Consider the following 7,292-nt stretch of genomic DNA (forward strand, 5'->3'; position numbering starts at 1 on the left):
GGGGACCCACGCTGGAGCAGTCTGCTCCTGAGGGACCGCACCCCGTGGAAATTATGGACCCATGCTGGAGCAGTTCGTGAAGAACTGTAGCCTGTGGGAAGGACTCATGTTGGAGAAGTTCGTGGAGGACTGTCTGCCGTGAGAGGGACCCCACACTGGAGCAGGGGAAGAGTCCTCTCACGAGGAGGAAGAAGTGGCAGGGACAACGTGTGATAAGCTTGACCCCAAGCCCCATTCCCATCCCCCTGTGCTGCTGGGGGGAAGTAGGTAGAGAAAATTGGGAGTGAAGTTGAGCCCGGGAAGAAGGTACGGGTAGGGGGGAAGGTGTTTTAAGATTCAACAGTTTTTATCCTCTCCTACTCTGATTTTGATTGGTAATAAATTAAATTCATTTCATCAAGTTGAGTCTGTTTTGCTGGTGATGGTAACTGGCGAAAGATCTCTCCCTGTCCTTATCTTGACCCACGAGTCTTTTGATCTACTTTTCTCTCCCCTGTCCGGTTTAAAGAGGGGAGTGATAGAGCAGCTTTGGTGGGCCCCTGGCATCCAGCCAGGGTCAACCCATCACACCCATCACTTCACAAAACCCCTTTCTGTTTCAGGGGCCTTCCTTGGAAACGCCCAGTGAGACTGATACAGCTCCGTATCTAGTATCCCAGTATTTAAACTATAAGATTGTGACTCTCAATACATTTTTTTGTCCTCCTAGATCCCATGTATGTCTCCAGGCAGGCACAGGTCTCCTTTTGCGACCTCAGAGCAGGGCCCTTGCATTGTGCAGCCGAGGGGTTGAAACTGGTTCCTACACTCAACTAGGTCCACCAGTGTGGCCTCACACACCTCTCTGACAGGTATGTGCACACGTTATCTGCTTTCCCATGTCAACAGAGTCCCAAGCTGCGTGCCTACCTAACAGGGATGCCAGTCCTTAATGGGAATCAAAAGTCAGGATGACCTGAAAAGCCCTGCCCCGTCATGAACTGTGTGTAATGGTTCTCTTTCCTTAGCATAGACTGGAATATTGATTTCCATGCCTCTCTGAGGCCAGCAGTAAAACTCCCACTGCTGCAAGGGAGCTAAGAGACCAGCCTTCAATATGTGACACCTATTGGGAGATTTCTTTGAATGCCTTGAAATGAAATGATGAATGCCTGCTCATTTATTTTGCTGGCCAGGCTATAAAATGAATGTCTGTGCAAATTGGCTGTGGACATCGTGTTGCTGGACAGCTGAGAAATGAGGTAGCAGCAGATGACCCTCTCTTCCTTCCTAAAGGCAAATAACATTTTTAACCTTATATTTTTGCAATACACTGCCAGGGTCTGTGATTATGCTACACTGGCTTAAAAAGGAAGGATTTTTATACAAATCATAATTGTCCAATTGCCTACCAAAAAAAGGCTTTATTATTCACTATGGGAAATCTCTATGTTTGATCAGAAACGCCTAATATGAATAAAATATGTCAACTTCAAACAGTACACCTGACTTTTCATTTCTTGCTCATCCAAATCACCTGGCAAACTCATCAAGAGATTTTGGTGCACTAAACACATATTCTAGCCAAATAGTTAAACCACCACTGAGATATTTTGCAGGTTGGATGGTTTAAATTGTTTTTTGTAATCTTTAATCTTAAAAAGACCTTTTTTTTAGAAGATGCTTTTTCTTGCTTATTTGGTTTAAAACCTTTTTGAGGCAGAGATGGCTCATACCATAGACTTCTACAATACATTTCTAGTTTTGGAGGGGCCATTTCAGTATCATTATATTGCCAAGCAGGAAATAAGGAGTGAAGCCGTATTTTTGGAGTGTATGCCTCACTGGCATTGCTCTTACCATTACAGCCAGCAATAGTCTAAGAAAAGACAGGTACAGAGGCCAGGCTGTGGTTACATGGCTTGGTAAATCTGGCTTCAGAGTATTTAACAGTGGATCAGAAAAGTTACCAGCACAAATAGTAGAATTGTAGGTCTGGTGCAAACTTATCCTACCTAATAATATGCATTGGCATTGTTCTAAAGCAATAACTTTCTTCTGGCCAGCTTTATAATGGATTTGATGGGTTGGTTTTTTGCCTGCAATAAACTTCTAGTCAACAGAAAATACAAAACTGCTTTAACACTATATCCCCCACTCTTGTTAGTTCAGAAACAGACATACAGTGCTGCGCACTCATTTGATCCAAATTAAAATTGTATTGTCAGTTGACCCAGTAACGCATGTAGCTGGCGTTAATGAAAGAGAAGCCACAGCTGTTGAAGGGTTGATTCTGGAGAACCATGTAACCATGTAGCCTTTCATCATCCTGCAGGAAATGCTTTTGTTACTTTTTCCTTCATTGATTCCCAGTGCCTGTTTGCCCTAGGCTTCACTATACACATTTTATTTTCCATTTATAAATTAGCATTTTTTTTGTTTGCAAACTTTGTCTAGTGTTTTATGAAATTACAAGTCTTACCAGCTCTATACAAGAAAAGGACAATGATGAATGAAAGGTCCCACTCATTATTCTTTTAATGTGAACTTTTTGACTTTAAAAAAAAAAATGCTTAACTGAGAGAGATTTGTAATCCTCCTTTGCTTATTCCTAAGATTCTTCCTTATGTCTAAATCATTACTACAATTGCTACATAGACAGGTTTGGCTAGTAATGCAGGAAAATCAAGGGCTGGCCAGCAGGCATTGAGCAGTGTAATACTGTACAGCTTAAAAATAGCATTTTGGATCCTAGTTTCAATAAACTTCTAATATTAAAATACAAATCTGGAAGACTGTGAGAGGTTACGTTTATAACAACAGATACCATTAAGCTTTGTGTGATTACTCCAAAGCTACAGGAGTATTTGTTTACTGTTGTAAGAAAGCCTGTCAACCTCTTTTTATAGTTAAAATTTGTCCTCTTTATTTAGCAGCTTCTATTCTGACCATTTAAAATACTTAACTGAATTGCTGATGCAACACATGTACACAATGACTCCCAACAAAGCCAACATTTATTGCATCTGCTTACATACAAAGCCATGAACAAATAGCGCATTAATTTTCAGAGAGAGAGGACAGTGTTTGAATCAGTGCTGTATGGACCTTCACATATTAAAAAAAGAAAAAAAAATCTTGTTACTACATTTGGTTGGATTTCTGTTTGGAAAAAAAACCCACAGACTTTGAGCTTTCATGCAATTATTCAGAAGGGTGATCAAAACAATGCCCATAACTCTGTTATCACTAAATCTTCACACAAGACATTGAAAATCCATTTTATGTTTCCACTATAGCTAAGAGAGTCCCAAGAAGATTAATTTAAATGATCGGTACTACCGGCATCCTCTACAACCTGCATAGCTAAGGACTCCCCTGCTTATTTCACTTGGCATTTTACGCATTTTGCTGAAAAATCTTTGAAATAGCCTCAAACGTTCCTGGACGGATGGAGATGAGTAAGTCTGTGCCTAAGACCCAAAGAGGGAGAAGCTACAGCTGTATTTTAGCACATACCAAAGTAAGCAGATAAGTAACCCCAAAGAATGTGTTCTTTAAAATATTTGAATTTTACTCTGCAGTGGAATTCCACCAATCCCGTTTTCTTCCTACTTACCCATTTTCTGTGCCATTTACTGGAAAGTGCCTAGGAAACTTGCCAGCAGGAGCTAACACCTCTGAAGTAATGGGATCAGAATGGCCATGGTACCACCGCAGCTTTTTAGGGTGGAATTTGAAAATGTTTGTTTTGTGGCAGGCTTTCAACTTTATGCAGAATAATTTCTTAGCTGAGGCTTTTGGCAAAGAGTGCTCTGCATGACTCAGCGGCAGATCTTCTCCATCTCAGATTTTGGTTATATTAATATCAGGTTTATTTTTTACATGAACTCATACATATTTATGACTTAAGCTCTCTTGCGTGCTGCTGGGCTTTCTCTAGTTCCAGTGCCTGTCTCTCCAGCTACTCCAGCAAAGCTACATGGCACACTCCACACAGTGATTCAGTCTTGGGGTGGGTGGTAAAAAAAATCAGTCACGGGAGCAATTTTTTGTTGTTAATAGAGAAAATTCTATTATTTCTCTCCTTCACTGGGGTTACCTGTGGAGAGCTGTGCAAATCCTACAATGTCCAGGTTCTGTAACACTAGATGGAAGTCATGACATCGAGCTCTTGGATTTGGTATTAATGCTAGCCATGCAACCTTTATTAGCACACGTGCTTGTGACTAATTGCACTGACCTGAAAGAGGCTCCAGTTGTCAGCTCTTTGTTACAGTCATGATCACAGAGTCAGCCTGGCTCTAAAGCAGCTGAGAAAACACACTCACCCTAATACACGCAGGGTGAGGTACTGATGAGGTACTGGCCAGAGGGCCAACCTTTTCAGTACCTTGACTGAAGAATTGAAGAGCTGTTATTTTTCTCTGTATTGAGAAGGGAATGGGTCAGGAAAGATTGGTGAGCAGTTCAAACATAAGACTAAAACCATCCTATGGGTGTTGCCTAGCTCCTTAGGGAAGCAGAGGCGACGTCCTGTGTCTTTCAGCGTCCTTCCCCTCTGCTCCCCACCACATACCTTTTCAACCCATGGGGCAGTTTAGGTCTAAATGGAAAGGGACACAGATGTCTCAAAGGTCATTACCTTTATTGGGTTTCTGACAAAATTGATGACTGGGTAGAGGTAGAAGATCCATGTTTATGCTACTGGAAAGATCAGTGAACCAAGCTGATGTACAGGAGCTCCTGTGCAGCTCTGGACTGACCACAGAACATCCCGTCTCCTGTGTGGTGGGGCCCTGAGTGGCCTTGGAGAGACAGAAGATGGAGTTTCTGTAAAGGTGAAGCTGTGGGATATGTTCCTCATGGGAAACTAGACTTAATCTCTTTCACTGCTCATAAATAATTTGGTTATCACCACCTAACTGATTGCCAATAAATTTACATTAGTAGTAACATTTGACTCTTTAATGCTTTTCATCACAAGATTCCAATTTCTTTTTACAATAGAGAGGTATGAGTATTTTCTTTTTTATGGGTGGGGAATGTTACTAGCTTTGGGCTGAGTACAAAATTATACACAGTTTCCCAAGTCTTAGACTAGTGCCCAAGCCACTAAATAACCTTGATTTGCTAACATCAGTTTAAAACCCTGTGAGCCATGGTCCAGGAATCATTGCTTTTATCTGGCTATATGCATAGCCATTTAAACAAAACAAAACCAAAAACCAGGCAGTTGGAAGGTCCAAAAGGTGTTGGTGCATAGCGGGCCATCCTGAATATTGCTTGTACAGTCAAAAGTTTGATTTCAATTCTTTACTGAAATAAAGGCATGCTGGCTGCTGCAGGTATGCCAGAGGTTGATGTAGTTCAGACTTTCTCCCTTTGGCTTCTGTTTAGAGGATGAAATACCCACTTCCAGCTGGATCTGGGAAAGTCTTTGCCGTGATTGTGGTCTGACCCTTTCTGCCACCAATGGACTCCATAGAAAAGCACCATTTTACCTGCCTGTCTCCAAACCCCTCACAGAGTTTATGATGTTGGATGAAAGGAAAATTTACAACTCCCATGCCTGAGGACATCTACTATATTCTAACAGCCTGAGATTTCAATATTAGGGCAGCACATGATATGAATTCATAGGCATTACCATATACACAACAATTAAAACCAAGGACTTCCACGGGAAATGGGACCGATTTAATCTTTTTTTTTCTAGATCTCTGCCCCAGTGGTGAATTTTTATGTGCATTCTCTAGTATTAAGTAAAAGCAGTCACACTGCAGTCTTTCCTTTACAATCAATAGTGTCCCTCTCCTCTCCCTGGCCACGTATTTGAATTTGTAGGAACTTAATATCTTTGAGCCTTATCTGGCTCTGTTGTATTTGATTGAAATTGGCTGATGGATTCATAAATTACTGAGGGAATGACGGGTGGACAGGGAGACAGATGCCTATGTTCACACAAACATCCACACAAATAAAGGATCATGCATTTCCTTGCAAGACTTGTCTAAGAAAATCCTCCTCTGATGTAAGACTTTTAACTAGTGTCCTCAAACCTCTACTGTCTTCCTTGGAGCACTCAGGAATTGCTAACCTGGGAGAGTAAAAGATGTGCTGCAAAGATGGGCTGCTTCACTTACCTGGATAAGGCAAATGGAGCACTCCAGCAGCTCATCGTCTAGGCTGTCAATTGCTCTTGTTGAAATACCTGGTAAAGGGAGTGAGGTATTAAAATCTGCAGTCATTTTGATTAGAGTAAATGTCTACAGCCTGCCTAGTTATTGAAGGAACCGTACAGCCATACAAGAACAATCCTTCTCCCATTGTTAATGCCATGTACAAAATCCAGAAACAAACCTCATTCCCGCCACACAGTATGCCAAATTTCAAAGCCATTTTGTACCGTGGACACACAAATGAAAATGATCTAATGGGTGTGACCAAAGATGTTGCTGCTCATCAGCTGAAGCCACTACCAACTGCGTGTGCGCTCTTAACCCACCTCAGTTGTGGACTAAATGACGTTAACGTGAAATACACTGGAACCTGTAGCTGGAGTAAGCCAAGTTCAAACATGTAACGCTGCTGTGCCTCAAGCCCTAAGCTGCTGCAGCCGAATCCTTCTGGTCATGTGCTCGTAACTCACGCTAAGTCTGAGGATTTTGGAGTGCTTAGAAACGTCAGCCTTTGAGTGATAAAATGTTTTCAATCTTTGTAGCACAACTGGTGATCTGCTATGGTATTTGCTCTACTCTGCACAATTAAGTCACTGAACAGGTTTATTATTTACTCATGACCTGTTGTCTTGCATCCAGTACGTAAAAGTTGCAGCTTTAGAATAGAACAGGGAACTGTAGCATGTTGAAGTACATATTATAGAGCCTACCGGTATTCCAGCAACTCTCCTGCAGGGTTTTTGCCTCAGTGCCTACAGATTCACGTTCTTTCTGGGTTGAACTGATGCTTCTGGGCTGTACCTCTTTTGAAGGTAGGTGTGCACTTGTCTGAGCAAAATGTTCTTTTCTGATATTTAAAAACCACCTAAAGGGTCATACCACAAGGTCGCCTTTTCAGTTCAGGTCTCGAAGGAAGCAACTGCTCCTTCAGAATTCAATTTCCAGTTAAGTATCCAAACCAGAATGCCTTAACAATACCCCTTTAACCTGCATTCCTCAGTACTTTCGGTGCCGCACCACTAACGAAATGAACGCGGAGCTGCCTCTGCGCTTCGCCTCACACGGTGAGCCCTCAGCTGCAAGTTCTAACCACGGCTTGTTTCCTTCCCCCATCCCAGAGAAAGGAAGGTA

General features: G+C 42.0%; 1 protein-coding gene across 1 annotated transcript in view; it reads left to right on the top strand.

The window, feature by feature from the left end:
- EEA1 (early endosome antigen 1) overlaps window positions 1-7,292 on the top strand; it is a 107,934-nt gene that overhangs the window by 22,937 nt on the left and 77,705 nt on the right. The gene's annotated exons all lie outside the window — the stretch shown is intronic.

This window comes from Egretta garzetta, unplaced genomic scaffold, assembly GCF_000687185.1.
Source record: "Egretta garzetta isolate BGI_Z169 unplaced genomic scaffold, ASM68718v1 scaffold38, whole genome shotgun sequence".
NCBI classification, from domain to species: Eukaryota; Metazoa; Chordata; class Aves; order Pelecaniformes; family Ardeidae; genus Egretta; species Egretta garzetta.